The following is a 20,139-nucleotide window of genomic DNA, read 5'->3' as shown; positions in this document are numbered from 1 at the left end:
TTGTTTCCTGCTTCCTTGGATGTCATGCTACCTATAAGTTCTTTTCTTAGGCTCTGCTTTCTTTCTTTCTTCTTTCCTTCCTTCCTTCTTTCTTTAAGTTTATTTATTTATTTATTTATTTAGAGACAGAGAGAGAGAGAGAGAGAGAGAGAGAGAGAGAGAGAGAACAAGTGGAGGAAAGGCAGAGAGAGAGAATCCCAACCAGGCCCCACACTGTCAGCACAGAGCCTGATGCAGGGCTCAAACTCACAAACTTGGAGATCATGACTGGAGCTGAAATCAAGAGTTGGACATCCAGCCAAATGAGCCACCCAGGTGTCCCTTAGGCTCTGTTTTCAAAAAGAAATTCAACCTAAGACAGACATACAAAGTAAGGCCACAGTAACATTCCTTTAAGCACATAACAGAATAAGTTAAACTAAAACCCACAGTTGGTAAGGATATGGATCAACACTCTCATACAATGCTCATGGGAATGCAACCAGTATTCATACTGTGGAACATTCGCCAAGATGGACCATTTACTGGGCCATAAAACACACCTTAACGAGTTGAAAAAGATAGAAATCATAAAATGTCTGTTTCCAGTTGGAATTAAACTAGAAATCAATAACAGAAATATAGCTTAAAATTCAAAATCACTTGGGAAACTAAACGACACACTTAAAAATAACACATGGGGCAAAAAGAAATCTCAAGAGAAATTAAAATTTATTCTGAACTAAATGAAAATGAATAAAACAACTTGATAAAATTTGTGGGATATACTGAAGGCAGTGCTTAAAGGGAAATTTGTACCATTGAATACATATATTAGAAAAAATCAATAATCTAAGCTTCCACCTTAGGACACTCAAAAAAAAGTAGAGAGAGAAAGATAAAATTGATTTCAAAATAAGCAGAGAGAAAAAATAAGAATTGTAGCAGAAATCAATGAAACTGAAAACAAGGCCAATAGAGAAATCAATAAAACCAAAGTTGTTTCTTTGATAGTGTGAATAATAATGACAAGTCTAATGTCAGGCTATGAAAAAAAAAGAGAGAAGACACAAACTACTAAATATCAGAAATGAAGGAGAGATAAATACAAATCCCAAGGATGTTAAAAAGATAGTCAGGGAATACTATGAACAATTCTGTGGCCACAAATTTGATAATCTAGATGAAATGGGCCAATTCCTTGAAAGACAAAACCTGCTAAAACTCACGTAAGAAAGAGACAATATGAGTAGGCCTATACTTATCAAAGAAATTAATACAATAATTAACAGCCTTCCAAAAAAGAAAACACCAAATCCAGATGGGCTCACTGGTTAATTCTACCAAACATTTAAGAAATAAATCGTATCAATGCTCTATAGTCTCTTTCAGAAGACAGAAGCAGAGGGAACATTTCTTAATCCATTCTATTAAGCCAGCACTACTCTAAAACAAAGACATTTCAATAAAAGAAAGCTACAGGTCAATATTTTCCATGAACATAGATGTAAAAATTCTCAACAAAATATTATAAAATTGACTACAACAATGAAAAGCATGAGTTATACACCATACCAACTGGGATTTATCCAGGTATGCAAGACAGGTTAACATCTGAAAACCAATTAATGTAGTCTATCACAACAGGCTAAAAAAGAAAAATCACCTAGTCATATCAATAGATGCAGAAAAGGCATTTGACAAAAATCCAACACCCATTCATGATTAAAAAAACAAACAAATAAACAAACAAAAACCTCTTAATAAACAAGAAATGGGAGGGGAACTTCCTCAAATCAATAAAGAACAGCTACAAAACTAACAGCTAACATCATACTTACTGGTCAGAAACTAGAAGCTTTCTCACTAAGATCAAACAAAGCAAAGATGTCCCCTCAAACCATTCCTTTCTAAAACCGTACTATTACAACAACAAAAGGAAAGAAAAAATTAGAAACTGATTAGAAACGAAGAAATAAAACAATCTTTGTTTGCAGATAATATGATTGTTTACGCACAGAATTCAGAAGAATCAACATAACTACTGGAACCAATAAGCAATTATAGCAAGGCTCAGGATATAAGGCTAAAATATAAAAATCAATCCAATTCCTATTTACAAGTGGAATTTGAAATTAAAACCATAATACCATTTACATTAGCACCCCAAAAATAGAATACTTAGCTATAAATCTAACAAAATATGTACAAGATCCACATGAGGAAAACTACAGAACTCTGATGAACAAAATCAAAGAACTAAATAAATGGAAAAAATACCCCATATTCTAGGATAAGGACTCTCAATATTGTCAAGGTGTTAGTTCTTCATAACTTGATCTTTTGATTTAATGCAATCCCAGTCAAAACCACAAGTGATGTTAAGGATATTAACAAACTGATTCTAAAGTTTATATGAAGAAGCAAAAGACCCAGAATAGCCAACAAAATATTGAAGAAGAAAAAAGTTGTAGAACTGGCCCTACCTAAGAGAAGACTTACTATAAAGCTACAATAATCAAGACAGTTTGATATTGATGAAAGAATAGGCAAACACATCGATGGAAGCAAATACAGAATCCAGAAATAGCCCCACATAAATAAAATTCCTTTGGTCTTTGAAAAAGGAGCAAAGGCAATATACTGGAGCAAAGACAGTCTTTTAAGTAAATGGTGCTAGAACTGGACATTCATATGCAAAAATATGAATCTAGACACAGCCTTCACACCCTTCACAAAAGATAATTCAAAACGGATCACAAACATAAATGTAAAATGCAAAACTACAGAACTCTGAGAACATAGGACGAAATCCAAATATTCTTGGGTATAGCAATGCCCTTTTAGAGAAACACCAAAAGCAGAATCCATGAAAGAAATAATTGATAAGCTTGACTTTACTAAATTAATTGACTTTATCAATTAAATTAATTGACTTTATTAAACATTTCTGTTTTGTAAAAGATACTGTCAAGAAATGAAACTACAACCATAGACTGAGAGAAAATACTTGCAAAAAATCTCATAAAGGATGATTATCAGAACTCTTAAGTAGATAAGAACTTCTAATGTATAAGAACTCTTAAAACTCAAAAAATAGGAAAAAAAATGGGAAAATAGACAACTTGATTAAGAAAATGGATCAAAAGCCTTCATAGACACCTCACCAAAGAAGATATGCAGATGGAAAATAAGCATATGAAGAACTGGTCCACATCATATCACTAATGAATTGTAAATTAATACAATGAGACATCAGTGCACACCTACTAGAATGGCCAAAATCCAGAACACTGACAATAAGCAACAACAAATGCCGGCAAGGATGTATAGCAACAGGGATTCTCATTTATTGTCCGTGGAGACGCAAGATGGTACAGACACTTTGGAGGATAATTTAGCAGCATCTTATAAAACTAAATACACTGCCTATATGATCCAGCAAGCCTGCCCCTTGGTGAAAGGAATTGAAAACTTGTATCTACATAAAAACCTGCATACTAATGCTTACAGCAACTTTATTCATAATTTCTACATCCTGGAAGAAGCCAAGAAGTACTTCAATAGGTGAATGGACACATAAACTAAACACGGACACATAAACATGGTCTGTATAACCAGACAATGGAATGTTATACACTAAAATGAGCTCTCAAGCCATGAAAGCACAGGAAGGAACTCCACTGCATGCATCACTAAGTGAAAGAAGCTAATGTGAAAAGGTTACATATTGTACGATTCCAACTATATGACTTTCTGAAAGAGGTAAAAAAGAAAAACAAAAGTGTGGGTATAGTAAAAAGATCAGTGATTGCCAGAATTTAGGAAGGTGGGGGAGGGATGAATATGTGGAACACAGAGGATTCCTAGGTCAATGAAACGATTCTGCACGAAACTATAAGCGTGAGTACAGGTCATCGTACATTTTCCAAACCCACTGGGTATAAAACACCAAGAGCCAACCCTGATATAAGCTCTGGACTTCTGGCAATAATGATGTGTCAATGTAGGTTCCTCAGTTGTAACAAAGGTATCACTTTGGTGGCAGCTGTTGATATGAGCGGCTATGCAGGAGTGGGGTCAGGAATATAAGGGAAATCTCTGTACCTCAGCTCAATTTTACTATGAACCTAAAACTACCCGAAAAAATAAAGTCTGTTTTGAAAAATATCATGGAAATAAATACATAAAATCAGGACAGAGTGTACATTCTCTATAGAGAGAAGTATAACTGTCTGGAATGGAACACTAGAGGTTTTGAGGGTGTAATGACTGTTTCATCTGTTTTTTACCTTGATGATGGTTACCCTGGTGTTTGTTTTGCTACAAACCAGTTAGCTTTACATTTTTATTTTGTGCACCCTAAGTATACAATATTTCAAAGCAACAAATATTGAAAAGCAAATAAACAAAAATAGATGAATAAGGCATAAGTCTACAGAGAAGGACAAGTTTTCAAGGAGAATGATTGCACAGTATCCCCCCATGGAGCTAATTAATTCCTCATTTTTGTTTCCAAAATAAAATAAGGCCACTTAAGTAAACTTGGTTTGTTTCTTGGCCCAGGACAATGAAGGGAGAAGGTTATACTAGTACTCAAGCTTGACTGCCTCCCAGGAGCCATACAAGGCCTCTTATATCCCAAAGCCTGCCCTCAGTCCACAACATGTGTTTATGGATGTTATTTTTATACTTGCTCACAGCTATAATAACATTCCGTAAGGATGCATGGCACTGAGGTCTAAGTACATGTGTGGGTGCTGCCATCAGGGCTCTTGGCTCATGGCCGTCCTGAACCCAGAGGTTAGGTTGATTCATGAAGTTTTCCTTGGGTTTTACTATGATTCTTTCTTTGACTTTACTCTTTTGTCCTTAATATATTATGATTTTGCTATAAGACACTCCTGTGTCAAATGAGACTCTTTTTTGCTAAAAGTAACACTTCATAATCAATTTTCATCATTTTGAACAGCATTATTAGATTTATTTAACTCAGCTTCAGCACACTGGACCTATGAATTCATATTTTAAAGTTGTTTTTGGATAGGATTGTTCCTGTCTGAAATGATAGCAAACAAAAGTTGGAGTCACATGGTTACACGTGGTAAGATTAACATCCTACGGGTAAAAATGCCAGGCTTCCTGTATTAAAAAAAAAAACCAAAAAACAAAAAACAAACAAAAGAAACCCCACACAAAACACATAAAGCAAAAATTAAAAAGCATAGTGCTCCAAATTACCTGTTTATCTAATGTTGATTCATCCAGAAGTCTTAACATAATATTCAGAAAGTGGAAGCTTTTCTTCACTACAAGTACTGATTAGTTTAGACCAAAGGTTGACTCTTTTCAATGATATAACATTATGATCTGAATGACACAAGAAAGTCATAAGTCATTTGAAACCTTATCAGCTATAGCTACTTAATGATATAACAAAGTATTTCCATTAGAAGTCTTTCTCATTTCATGAGTAAGGAGGAAGGGGAATTTGTGACTCTCCTTTTATTCTTGGATAGATATTCATTTATAGTCAGTCCTGTTTTGGCATGTGTCTAGAAGGACCATGATTTTCCACCCTTCTTTGCTGGTGGTAGGACACTAATCTATACGTGAACCCACCAATTTGACATTGTCCCACATTATTTTATGCCAGAATGATGTCTTGTATATGTTGGCTTAATTTAGAAAGAAATCTCAAGACTTTTCTACAAATCTAAGAAAAATGTTAATAATATCCAGTGAAGGTAAGTGTGTGGTAAAGCATTTCTGTCCAGCAGAAACATAGATATAAGCTATCCAGAGAAAAAGTTCAATATGTGCTAAAAAACTAGAAATATTAATATTCTTTGACCCATTAATTATAATTCTAGAAATACTGAATACATAAATGTGTGCACAGAGGTGCTCGTGTTTATAATAGCAAAGCAGTGGAAACAAATTAAATATCCAAACATAGTAGAATTACAGTTCTCAAGAATTTTGAAAATATTTTAACAATCTGTTAAAAACAATATAATATATAGTAAATATTGTGATGTATTTACATATTTCTAAAAATGTCAAATTTTAAAATATAAATGACGTATGCAAAAAAGTACTGAAAGAGAACTGTGTTAACCAAAATGTTAACAAGCATTATCTCTGGATTTCAGATGGGTAAAGATTAAGTCCTTAGTGAAAGGAGTTAATACTGAGATTCTCCTGTTCCTGAAGTTCACACATGCCCTTCCTTCACTGTTGTGTCCCGATAGATTTAAGAAGCACAAGTTTTCGATCTCAAATGCAGTGCCAGTGCAAATTTATGCTTAATATTTTAACGGCACTTATCTTAATGTGCACTTTGGCACTGCTGTGAAGCCACAATTTTTCTGAAATTTGCAACACGTTTCTCCTGCAGCCTGTTTTCTCTTGCTTTCACACATGTATCCTTCGGTGACTTAATTAGCTTTTTTACTTTGATATTCAGCAACCAGTACACAGCATGACTGAATTGATCAGCTCTCATCCCACTATTGAGATATAGGTGTTTGTTTAACAATGGAACACCTTAACTCTGCAGATGAAAAATTGTCACTTTGACAACAGTGTTTGATGAAAAGTTAAACACACACACTGACAGTTATTTGGGGGTGTTAAATGTTCTGTAAACATACCCAGGATTTTAAGGCAATACATTAACATGTGACTGAAATTCTCTGAACCAATGATTCCATTAAAACAAAAAACAAAAAGCAAAACTGGGTCTTTAAGGTGAAAAGCAAGACCACATGGTGGGTCCAATTGTACCTGTTGTGAATTTTACAGTCCATCTTGATAATGCAGCAAAATCCAGGAGAATAGTATGCAATTAATATTCAAACAGAAAGGGTCTAATATTTACATTTAAACTTTGGTAAATTTGGAAAATTCTGCCATTTTCACACTTCAATATATATGAAAAATGGAACAAGTGCCACAGTGTTTATGGAAAGCAAGAACTCTGAGTTAAAAATACAAAAACAAAAAATGGGCACTGACACTAGTGAGAATCAGCTGATAGCAATAATGTAATTCCTGGTATTGCTAGTATCCTTCCATTAAGCAAAGTAGTTAAACAGAAAAGTGCTTTGGTTTCCAGTGACTCAGCCTCGGAGATGTCACATGTGACGTCACAGCCTTGGGTGGAAAAGCACCAAGAGAAAAGGATTTGGTCGTGATACGGGGTTGCCCGGGTGCATATGCTCTCTGCTTGCACGATGCTTTGTAGTTCAACCTGACTCTTCCCTGAGTAGTGACTAGTGATGAAATTTGGGAAATGAGTATTTTTCAAGCCACTTTTTCAAGAGGATTCACGCAGTTGGCATGTATCTTAAGCCACCTCCATCCTGAAGGATAGTGTTGCGGCCATGATACTATGATGCCTGCCTATGGGTCCTGGTGTTGCAGACACTAAAGGACAGTTTCTTCTCTATGCCCTGCATTTATTCACATTTATTCACACAAATAAGTAAGTTTATTTTTAGGAGAATGGTTCTAAGTACTTAATTCTCAAGGCCTATGTTACTGAGTTAGAGATAAATTAGAGATAACCTGAATAAGCTATACCCATTATCTATTATTCCTCTATTCTAGATTACTCAATAGGCAGCCCAAATAGCCTCTACTGATTATCACTTAATGATAAAAAATAAGTCTAAATGATGGGAATAAGCATTAAATCACTACAATGATGCCATTAGGGGAAGAAACTGGAATGCATGAGAGTCAAATATCAAAGCAAGGATTTGAACACAGGCTCGTTAGTCTTTAGGCCCTTGTTTTAACTACTATTCTTCTGAAGCTCCCTTCTCTATTCTCATATGCAACTTCTCGTATGTCCAGGATGATAAAATGAATTATCCACACTTGTTACAAATAACTAAACCTTACATCATGAAATAAACACCTGTAATACAGTAATGATTTTTATTTGTTAATGTTTGTATATGGTTCTATATACAGGTGATTTACCTTTTGTATGTAATAAGGCAGGGATAAAATGAAATAATTATTTGTATTTCAGATTTTTATATAGTTTATACATAGGTTAAGAAATCTGTAAAACAGACAATAATGAAAGTAGCAAACTCTCCCTAATAACGTGGGGTCAACTGTCCTATAATTTGGTTCATTCCTATAGGAACTGACTTGGAGCCTATGCTTTATAAGATTTTTAGATTGCCTTTTTATAGGTTTATCTTCTGGCTAGTAAGCTATTCATTGCTATTCTCAATGAGCAACACATAAATCTCCCTTTCCTAATTTGTTCTTTCTAATTGCCTACAATCTGAGATCTTGTATAATCTTGATTGTTAGACGTGTTTGAAAACTGAGATAAGACAATGTGTGTAAAGATGAGAGGCTCTTCTATAAGTACAAGAGAGTTCTATTTCTCATGAGTTTGTACCATTGACTTTAATTCTTCTATTTTGGCTTCTTCCGGATATTTAAGTTTGTTAGTGGTATAGGGTAGTAATAGAGAATTGAAAGAAATGCAAGTAAATTGCAAAAAAAGAGAATAGAAAACTGTTAGTTCTCAGAGGATTCATTAAGAACACAAATACACAAGTATTCATGCAATTGAAAAACCTACAGAAGCTATCTCCAATTAATGAGCAAGTACACTATTCAAAATATAAGACATGACCATACTTCTACGATTCTAAAGAAGGAATAAGAAAGTACTTCCTTGAATAGCAGTCTAAACTGGTAGTCAGAATTTGTTTCTTCTGCAGGAGGAAAGGGGAAGCTCTCCACTCCAGAAAGAGGTCTCTCCTACCTCTACCACTCCGCACCCCTTTCCTCTATTTTCTCAAAATGAGTAAAGCATGAATCTATTTCGTTCAGGATGTAGAATGTTATTTGAGGGCATATACACCCATGTGTAGAAACCACCTGAATTTACTGGCCTCCTTCCAAGATACGACCACCTACTCTCTACCTTTTATATGATGAGAAAACCCAAAAAGGCCTTAACGTAAAAAGCCGTGTTCTCTTTCCCGTATTCTCACATAGGAAATGTTGACATACACTGGCCCAAGCCTAAGACATTTTGGCTCTATGTTTCTCCATCTGAACACTTAAGTGTGCAGGCTATTCCTTCAGGTTCCAAGATAATGCAGGCAACCAGAGGACTGTACTTTCTCAAAATTGAGATTTAAACCTTAAGGGAAATAATGGCCCATGCAGGCCTCCTACCTAAAGCATATGCCTCAAGCTGCTCACTAGAATTTTGTATCTACCAAGCTGATGATAAAATGACACGCTGATTCTCACTGACTCTTGGCCCTTCTACACAGTTTCCTTGAGGATTCCATTAGAAGAGAGGTGACTGGCAAGACAGGACTGGGAAACTCATTCATTCTTTGAACAAGTACCATCAAATATAACATATTCAAACCCCAACCTGGCTTCAAAATCCTCTAAACATACAGATGAGTTGCTTTACTGAGTATCTACCACCCTGCGATTGAAAATAACAATGAGTATGGATAGGTTTAGAGTAAGAAATGATGAATAAAGGAAAATTTTACATTTGTCGTCTCATTTGGAGAAATTATAACATTTTATTAATCTCTGCTTTAAGGATACATGAAAGAAACCCATACATTTAACTCTGAATGAGATACACTATACCTTCCTATGACATTTGCTCGGTCCCTCTGCCTGTTCAATTTGCCTCAATTTGTTATGAAAAATAACATTCTCATGAACCTATTTCACAGTGAGCTGGAATACCTTCTGGCATAATAGGCTTTCAGTTAAAATAATCACATTCATTAAAATTCAAGTTCCCAGAAGGCAGAATCTTTGTACTCTATCTGGTCTATATTCTACGTAATGTGTTTGTCTTTCACAGTACCAGTGATCAGGATGGTAACACACAGCGTCCAACAGCAAATAGCATATGTCATAGTGAGGCTGTTTGGGAACTCACAGTTGTGTGGTTGTAATAGTTGCCTGCTGGCTATATATACTTGCAGTGTGAGATAAAAATGAATCATGTGCGTCTTCCCCTCAGTGATGCGCTTACCACGGGAAAAAGTATCATTTTAGAGTCCAGTCACAACTTGACAAAAGAGAACATAAAAATGGGTGCTTACATGTTGTTAAAGCACAGGGATTCCAAAACGGGACTTCTCTCCAAGAGAAAAGTAAGTTACTGTGTAGAACCTTGGTGTCCTCTAAAAATCAGAAGCTGTTGCTGCAACTCGAGCTACCACCGGAGGTGGTGAGAAGGTGCCAAAGTGCCGACACAGGGCCAGGTGTTCCCCCCGCAAGCAGCTGCTGCAGAGTGATTCACAGTTTGCAAAAGCAAATTTCTCAGCGACAGAGACGCCCGGGTTCACCGACGGCCAAGAAGCTTTCTATTTCATTTGAACAACTCTGTGAATGGGTGAACGGAGACGCCGTCTTCCCCAATCCAAAAGGCTACAGGGACAAACCAAATGTAACTGACATGGCAGGAGAGACCCGACAAGGGAATTAGCTACTCCGGGGACTTCTGCACACTGGTGTATGATCTAACATACATCGTTTCAATTCTCTAGCTCTCAGCTCCTAAGACATAAAATTAGAGGATTAGACAAATCATGCCAGCTTTTAGACTTCACAATTCTAAGCAACATGGTGTAAATAACTACCCAGAACTCTTTAATATTTAATAAATGATACCCTTTCATACAACGTTCACGTAAACAATAAGGTGACTGATGTATTCAAACTACTTGGACAAATAGATAACGGCAAGAAAGGAGACAATCTCTCCAAATCCACGGATTACACTTTTGAAGATCATTAACAAATTGGTCCACCAGGAGAACTAAAATTACTAAAAGGAAAAATGTAAGTACAGGAACAAAGCAAAAACGACCCATAGTGCCAAGTCTCCATGGAAACTCTGGAGAGTAAGCACGAGTGCCACAAACATCATGCTGAGAAAAAAAGTGTTACACGCATACATTTTGCTAAAATTTGAAACAAAAAAAATATAAAGATTCTAGCCACTATATGTTAGATAGTAGTACTCTCTAAATATTTGATGGTTCCATCAGCATTATTATTTGATGGCACTGCCTGTCGCTTCATTGAGATTCTGCTGATTCCTGGGCATCCTACAGTCCGAGACATGGAAAGACATAAAATGGCATGTAGTCCCCTCGACCTGATACTTAGCATTCCTACAATGGGCCATTTTATGTCCCCCCTCGTTCTGACTGTGTAGGGCATGCATGATACTCACGTACGGTCAAAGTGTGAGGTGGAGATTTACCGGACCCAGGAAGCAATACTCAAAATAAACAGATGGGAGCTTACAAAAAAATCCAGGCTCATATTGGTAGTGAAACTTTTTATAAGCAGGTGATATGGAAATTCTCTGAGATGAAAAAAGTCATTTAAACCATATCCCTCTCTAGGGGCGCCTGGGTGGCTCTGTTGGTTAAGCATCCGATGTCAACTCAGGTCACGATCTCGCGGTTTGTGAGTTCAAGCCTTGCATCGGGCTCCGTGCCGACAGCTTGGAGCCTGGAGCCTGCTTCGGATTCTGTGTCTCCCCCTCTCTCTGCCCCTCCCCTGCTCATGCTCTGTGTCTCTCTGTCTCTTAATAACAAATACATGTTAAAAAAATTATTAAACTATATCTCTCTCTGAAAAAGGAAATTCTCAGATCGTTGCACATTCACAAGACTTGCATGTCCCTGTGAAAACCCCTCTGAAGAGAACTACTACATCCTTTGTGGGTCACCAAGGAATCAGGGTGACACAGCTACCTTGTTGCATGCCGGAGACAATTGCTTTTAAATTATTCTACAATGAGAAGAAACGCTTCCACCTCCAAATAGATTACGGTTAACAGAATAAACGAAAGACTTACGCTAACCAATTTAACTTCTTTTATCAGACAGGAAAAAGGAAATGAGTGCCAATGAAAGACGTGTTTTAGACACAAACACTAAGCAGCTCATTTGTTTTGATTCGCAAGCCATACTCTCTATCAGCTCAAAATGTGTGGTCTGTTTTCCATGGTACCCTAGATCAATTTTAAAGGAATAGGAATTATTTATTTAACAATTATTTGTCAACCATAATAATTTTCCCTGTTTCTCCTTCACAGAGTAGTTTCCCATATCCATTTAGGTTTTATAGTAACGAGTTTTAGGGATTTTTCTTCTTTTATCTTTTTGAATTTTTTTTTTTTTTTTAATATTCTTCCTCTCACTTGATGCATTCAGGTCCTGATCCCACAGTTCCTGAGATGGAACCTGATGTGGGGCTCCACACTGACAGTGCAGAGCCTGTTTGGGATTCTCTCTCCCCCTCTCCCCCCACCCCCGCCCCCTGCCCTGTCCCGCTCACAAGCACGCACACACTCTTGTGCTCTCTCTCAAAATAAATAAATATTAAAAAAAAAAAAAAAGACCCTGTCCTTGTCCCAGTTAGGTGAACAGTGGCAAAGAAAAACAAGTGTAAATAAAGCATTCAACGAGGTATTAAACGTACAGAGATAAAAGTACAATACTGTAAAATTAAGAAATGCAAAGGAATGACTAGGCTCTGCTGTCTACAGGAGGCGAGGAGGTCAGAAAATCATTGGGGGTAGTTAAACACCGAAGCTGCATAGTGAGCGAGAAGTTCAATGTGCTGGTAAAACACTCTAGGCAGGAAACATATCAGTTCTAATACTAGTCCAATTCCGTATGCGTCACCTGGCTTCATACTGTCCCACAGCTGAAACTACTGTCTTTTCTGGTTTTCTCTATACGCTTTAATTTCAATAACCAATCTACTCGCCTTCAAGTTCTTGAATTTCTTTAACCTGTCGTATCCAAGCTGCTGCTGAAATCTCAGATGGATTTTGCAGTTCAGTAATTTCCATTCGGTACCTTCTTTTAAGACTGTAATACACTTAATTATACGAGAACATGGGCAAGGGACTGGAAAACTGGATTAGAAACTTTTTGAAAAGTCAAGTATTGACCTTGTTGTTTTCTTTGCAAAGAAACAAGGTCTACCGTAATTTCTAATGCCAACTTGGCTTTATCTAATACTTTTCCGATTTTTAAGGAGAACTATCTTCTCTTCCTCCACAACACAAAAATCAAAGATTGACAAGTTGCCAATACCAGATTTCACACTTCTAATGTGGATACTAGAGGGGCCACTGATTTTGGGACAGTAGGACACTACTGAGATCAGTGGGCTGTGTACCTACCATACCTGATATAAACGTACCCATCATTCCTTATGCTGCCTCTTTTTCACTGTTCTTCTTCCTCTCCAAAAAGGAGAGCAAGAAACGCGGGATACACAAGACAGCATTTAGTTTTTTCATGAGGCACTGTCTCTAAAAGAGATTAACCCAGGAAATCACGGCTTCCTACGGTAGTGCTTAACGTCCGCAGCTCCGGAAATGAAATATCCCACCATCACACAAACATTTTACTTAATTAACCCATCTATATAAATAATGAAATTACTCACACTGAAGGCCCAGCCTACGCTCCATTCCGTTTTTCTGATGCGCGGGAGCACACGTGTAAGCTCTGGAGCCAACCTTTCGGGTCTCTTAACGAAAGATGGACAATTTGGTTTGAACAATCAGAAGGATTTTGCATCACAACCGAAGCCATTGCATAGTGTAGCAATTCCTTTTTTCCTGTCTTAATTAGTGGAAGTCATTCCTAAGAAGGCGTCGTCCAACAAACACACGTGCTGAGGATTTGCTACTTGTCCCTGATGTATACTGAGTCCGCCTGCTATCATCCAACACCCTAGCACGGCATTTGCTTTGCGGTCTGTATTCAGGATGCTGGTGCAAGGTCAAGAGCTAACTCAGAAAATACATCTTTACACGGGCATTTTAACTCCTGATCAGACCGGAGCTCCTGCGCCCCGATGCTCAGGGCGACGGGCCTCCGTACACCTCTTGGCAGAATCCAGCCCTTCTTGTCCACGAACAAGGTTTGTTGCTTCTGCAGCAGGTCGTTTCCGGAGAACGTCGCCTCGCCGCCCCTGTGACCTGCAGCTGCATTACGTGGTCAGCCTCGGGCAGGGGCAGGAAAGTGAAGAGCTTCAGGCACCTCGCTACCGTCTCATCTTGTGGCCCGACAAAGAATTGACAGGATTCAGACGGAAACGTCTTAGGTCTGTTTAGCCAAACGGCACTGCCTGCACGCGTCACCGGATCCGCTCTCGTTGTGATCAGTGGAACCCACATTTCAACCATGTCCCTCCAGCCACCTCGTGGGTGAACTTGTATCCGGACACGAGGTCGGCCAGCTAATCGGATCCACCCTGCGGGACGTGACAGCCAAATCGGGTAGACGGAGTCAAGGGCCAGGGGCCCCGCGCCCAAGAGCTAAGCCAAACCCGGCCCGGGGCTCCGCGCTCGGCAGCACGCCCACGCGAAGGCGGCCGTCCACCGCAGCCAGGAAGCCCGCCGGGTGCTGCTTCCGGTTCCGGGCGGGGTTGTCCGGCACCACGAAGCTGCCCCAGGTCCGCCCGTCGGTGAAGAGCGGCTGGTGATTACCCGCCACCAGAGTTTTCAGGGTTGACGCGAATCACATCTCGCGCTCGGGAGCCTGCAGCTCCCGTCGGAGGAGCATCGTGGCGCCTCCCGCCAGAGCCGTCATTTTGAGGCAGGCTGTCTGGAAGCGGTACCGGCCGAGCAGCGCCAGCAGATGCTCCCTCCAAAGTGAGTCGGCCGCGGTGTTGCAGCCTCTGAGGAAAGTTGCCTGCCCTGCGTGGTGTGGGAGCTCCGGGAGCTCTGTCTGCATTCCCCTCGCAGGTAAGAGCTCCTTGAACTTTGATGCGCCGCCAGCAACCCCCGAGCGTCCGAGTGGCGTCGTGCAGTCCTAGGGACGAGGCTTCCAACAGGCCTAGCGTAGCAACCCGCGGCCTGCCCCGGAAGAGCGCTGTGACGTGGGCGCCGCCATCTTGGTGGCAGCACGAAAGGAATGCTGGGAGCTTAGAGCCCCCATCCCCCCCCCCCTCCACACCCCTCAGTACCAGCCTGCTGCCCGCCTTGCTGTGTTTTTAAAAACAGTTTTAATACGGTGCATTTGAAGCATAAAAAATTTGTCAGAATGTGTGTGCGTACTATATCAAACCATCACCACATTCAAGACAGCAAACATTTTTGTCGCCTTCAGAAATTCCTTTGTATTCTTTTGTATCACTTCCACTGATATATCCCCAGGCAGTCACTGATAGGCTTTCTGTCACTACAGATTAGTTTGCATTTCCAGGAATTATCTGCAAATAGAATCATGTAGGAGATCCTTTTTTCCCCCCTGGCTTCTTTCAGTAAGAATAACCATTTTGGAATGCATCCCTATTTATCAATAGTTTCACAGACATGCGCACACACACACACACACACACACACACACACACAGAGCCCTACCTGCCTTTTTGTATTTGGTCTTAAGTGTACCACAGTTTCTCAGTTCACCTGATGATAGACACTTGGTTTCCATTTCGGGACTATTGGAAATAAAGGTGGTATAACTTTGACATACACATATGTGTATATCTTTTTTTAAATTCCTCTTGGATAACTGCCAGAAAAAAAAAAAAAAAAACAATATGTGTATGCTTAACTTTGTAACAAACTGCCAAGTATTTTCCAACATGGTTGTATAGTTCTACCAGTAGTAGCTGAGAGTTCAAATAGGTCCGCATCCTTGAGAACAAAAATTATAGTAAGAGTTGTTCAAATTAATTTTAGTAACTTAAAAATTGGTTTTTGGTGTATGTCATTGAGATTTTAATTTTCAGTTTCTCTCATAAGTATTAATACGGTGCATTTTTCATGTGTTTATTGGACATTTACGTGTTTTGTAAAGTGTTTGAGGTTTTATCAGTGTTTTAAAACCATGGTCTGTGGTCTTAATATTGAATTCAAAGAGATCTTTATATATTCTATATACAGCTTCTTTGTCTGATACATGTCCTGTAAGACTTTTCTCCCAATCTAATCCTTGCCTTATTTTCATAATAGTGTCTTTCAGAAAGCAAAATATTTCATTTGCACAGACGATTTATAGATCTATAGATATGTGATTATCAACCTGGATCTAAAGCTATGTATTATGGCTTGCATTATTTGTGTTCTATCTGAAAAAACATTGCCTACCCCAAGTTTTTGATGATTTTATTCTAAGAATTTTATGATTTCTGATTAAACATTTATATCTATAATACATTTTAAGTGAATATGTGAGTATGGTATGCATTAATGGTCAATTTTAAAAAGTATATGGTATCCATTTGACCAAGTACGATCTGTTGAAAATAATATACTTTCCCATCAAATTGCCTTAAAGCCTGATTATCAACAGTTCCAGACTTCTAGAGTCAGTTTAATGATCCGCGAATTACAAAGAGCATCGTCCTGACCCTTAGTAGAAGAAACTGCAAATTAACAATTTTTTCTAAACCATCAGAGGGGTTGGTGAAAAGGGAATTGGTTAATGATAAAGGAGCTATAAAGGAGAATTTTTAGGGTTGTGGAACTGTTCTGTATGAAACTGTAATGTCAGGTACAGTGTTGGCATTTGTCAAAACCCATAGAGAGTAAACTTCACTGTATGCAAAATTGGAAATATCAACCATAATGTTGAGACATCCTAACGTGGAGTACAGAAGGTGACCTATAAATCCAAATGTATTACAAATATACAGTATGACTTCATTGAAGAGAGTAAAGGTAAAAAGGAACTGACCTGAGTAGCTTTGGAAATAGTGTTTTCACTGAGTATTGTTAAGACTACAGACAAAAACAGAACTGTATATAAATATTGCACTCTAGTTATTAAATTGATTTCCCACAGGAGTATGGGGTAGTAATTCTGAAGCTGCTTTACATATATTCTACAGCTAAATAAGCAAGTAAATAAATTATAGTTAATGGTACCCAGTTTTCTCACTGTCAAATAAAAAAGTTAAAAATAAGCAAGAGAGGAGGTCTACAATGTCCTGTGGCACTGCATTAACACTAGAGACCCTTCAGATGTGTGCATATGCATAGCTTTGTGTAGACAAATATATTTCTTAGCTCTGTCCACTGATAGGTCCTACAAACACTGACACCTCAGTAGCAACGTGCACACTGAGAACTCAGCTCTTGGTTTCCAACTACAGTTCTCTAGTAAGTATAACCAAGGTCCTTTGGAAAAATGATGCCAGCTCGCGGCTCAGAAAATATGACAAGACAACTTGGGAGATCTTGAAGGGCCAGAAAGGAAGTTCAAAGAAAGCAAAGTAAAGCTGGATATATGTAAAAAGGGCACAGGATCCAATTTAAAGAATTCTCAGTGGCCACACCTGGAAAACTTTGAGCAATAAAATAAATGATAATCTATTACAAACCAAAATACAAAATAAATATATTCATCCATATTGATATAAATAAAATGTTAAATGAATAAATGAGGGAGAAGGAATAAGTCTTCCTTAGTGAAAAATTCCAAATAATACATGTAGACAGTCACCAGTCACCATTACAGGAGGTAGAACTTAATTCCAATCTGCTTGGCTCTCCGTTGGAATTAACAGCTCATTTGCAAAATGTAGAGGGTCATAAAAGAAAAACAGAAACTTTATGGAACAGGAAACTGGAAGATATCAACTAAACCAAGGCAAACCTCTTCTGTCAAAAGTCATGTTCATAATATTTATCTCGTGCTATCATGCAATAAGAAGATAGATCAGTCATTATTCTCCATACGATAGTAATAGTAGCAGATAGGTGGGTTGGAAGGTAGATAGATGGATAGTAGATAGTAGATAGATATGGTGATATAGAAATATAGTTTTATTTAAAGGAATCGGCTCAGGTGATGCACTGGCAATCTAAAATTTGTAGGGCAATAGAAGTTCAGGCTGGAAACTAATTGGATTCTGCAGCCTTAAGGCAGAATTCCCTCTTTTCCAGGAAATCTGTTTTTGCTCTTAAAGCTGCCAAATGGTTGGAATGACACCCACCCACATTTTTTAGCGTAATCTTCTCAATGTCAACGGATTGTAGATGTTAATCATGTCTATAAGATGTTTTCACAACAACATCTAAATTAGTGTTTGATTAAAAGCCTTGGAAATATAGCCCAGCCAGGTTCAGATGTCAAACTAACCATTATAGAAGTACACCTCACCTTTGTGGTATTAATCCCCCATACCCATAATAATCGCAGTGTAATCATGAGAAAACATCAGGCAGGCACAAATTGAAGACCATTCTACAAAATACCTGACTGGGAGTCTTCAAAAGTTTCAGTCGTGTAAAACAAGAAGACAGAGAAATTATCACAGGCCGAAGGAGACTAAACAGTCAGGATAACGTGGAAATAGGGTATCCAGGATTAGACTCTGAAACAGAAAAAGGGAAACTGGTGATGGTGGGAAAACTGGTGGTGTCTAAATGAAGCCTATAGCTTAGTTAGTATATTGTACCACTGTGTAATTCGTAGTTTGTTTCAAATGTACCATGGTTATGTAAGATGTTAACATCAGGGAAAATTAGGTAGAGGGTATACAGGAACACTGTTTACTATGTTACCTGATGTTATAGGAGGGGTGCCTGGGTGGTTCAGTCAGTTAAGTGTTGGACTCTTCGTTTCCACTTAGGTCATGATCTCACAGTTTTTTGATTTTGAACCTTGTGTTGTAGGGCTCTGTGTTCACAGCAGGGAGCCTGCTTGAGATTTTCTCTCTCTCTCTCTGTCTCTCTCTCTCTCTCTGTCTCTCTCTGTTTCTCTCTGTCTCTCTCTCCCTCTCTCCCTCTCTCCCTCTCTCCCTCTCTCCCTCTCTCCCTCTCTCCCTCTCTCCCTCTCTCCCTCTCTCTCTCTCTCTCTGCCCCTTCCCCGCTAGTGCTGTGTCTGTCTCTCTGAAAATAAATAAACTTATAAAGCTGTTTACAATGTTATGGGAAGCCAAGATTATTCCAGAAAGTTAACTAAGATCAACTGGAAATACTTTAACACATTATAAGCAGAATCAGTATTAATATTTTATATAGAAACAATCAGGTTAAATATATATCATTTGAAAAATAAGTACACGAAAAATAAATAGCCAATTACCTAAAGACAAACATTTAAATCCACTTGTAATAAAAGTGATTTTAAGGGTACCCGCTCAGTTTGTTAAGTGTCTGACTCTTGATCTCAGCTCAGCTCAGATCTTCATCTCAAGACTGCACTGGGCTCCACACTGGGCATTGAACCTACTTGAAATAAAGTGACTTTATTTATTTATTTATTTATTTATTTATTTATTTATTTATTTTTAACGTTTATTTATTTTTGAGACAGAGAGAGACAGAGCATGAATGGGGGAGGGTCAGAGAGAGAGGGAGACACAGAATCTGAAACAGGCTCCAGGCTCTGAGCAGTCAGCACAGAGCCCGACGCAGGGCTCGAACTCACGGACAGTGAGATCGTGACCTGAGCCGAAGTAGGACGCTCAACCGACTGAGCCACCCAGGCGCCCCGAAATAAAGTGACTTTAAAAACCTGAGATAATATTAAATGTTTGTCAAATTTCCAAATACTTTCGTATTAATGCCCTCCGGATCCAGTGAAAAGATCCATTATGGATACTGTTCAGCCATTTGTGTTGGTACAATATTTCTAGAGGAGTATGTGATATATAAAACTCAAAAGGTGCCTATCATGTGATCTAGTAATTACAGAGTTAGACTTTAAATCTGAGGGAAAAGATGAAAATGATTTATGTACACCTGCACAAAGAAGTAAGAAACAAGGCATAACCAAGAATGAGGAATTTGTTAAATATATTATAATAAACTCATACAATGGAAACTTATATGGACATTAAATTATTTCGTAGAGGTATATTTACTGCTATGGAAAAATGTTTAAAATATACTGACATTTAAGGGGTGCCTGGCTGGCTTAGTTGATAGAGCATTCCACTCTCCATCTCAGGGTAATGGGTTCTAGCCCCACATTGGGGGTAGAGATTACTAAAATAAATAAATATTGAAAATTTTTAAAAATTAAGTATATTGACATTTGAAAACAGTAAGTTATGGGGCACCTGGCTGGCTCAGTCCATTAAGTGGCTCAGGTCATGATCTCCACAATTCATGGGATCAAGCCCTACATCAGGTTCTGC

This window comes from Panthera pardus, unplaced genomic scaffold, assembly GCF_024362965.1.
Source record: "Panthera pardus isolate Hobbes unplaced genomic scaffold, ASM2436296v1 HiC_scaffold_15, whole genome shotgun sequence".
Classification (NCBI taxonomy): Eukaryota; Metazoa; Chordata; class Mammalia; order Carnivora; family Felidae; genus Panthera; species Panthera pardus.
Note: the sequence above shows the minus strand (reverse complement) of the source record.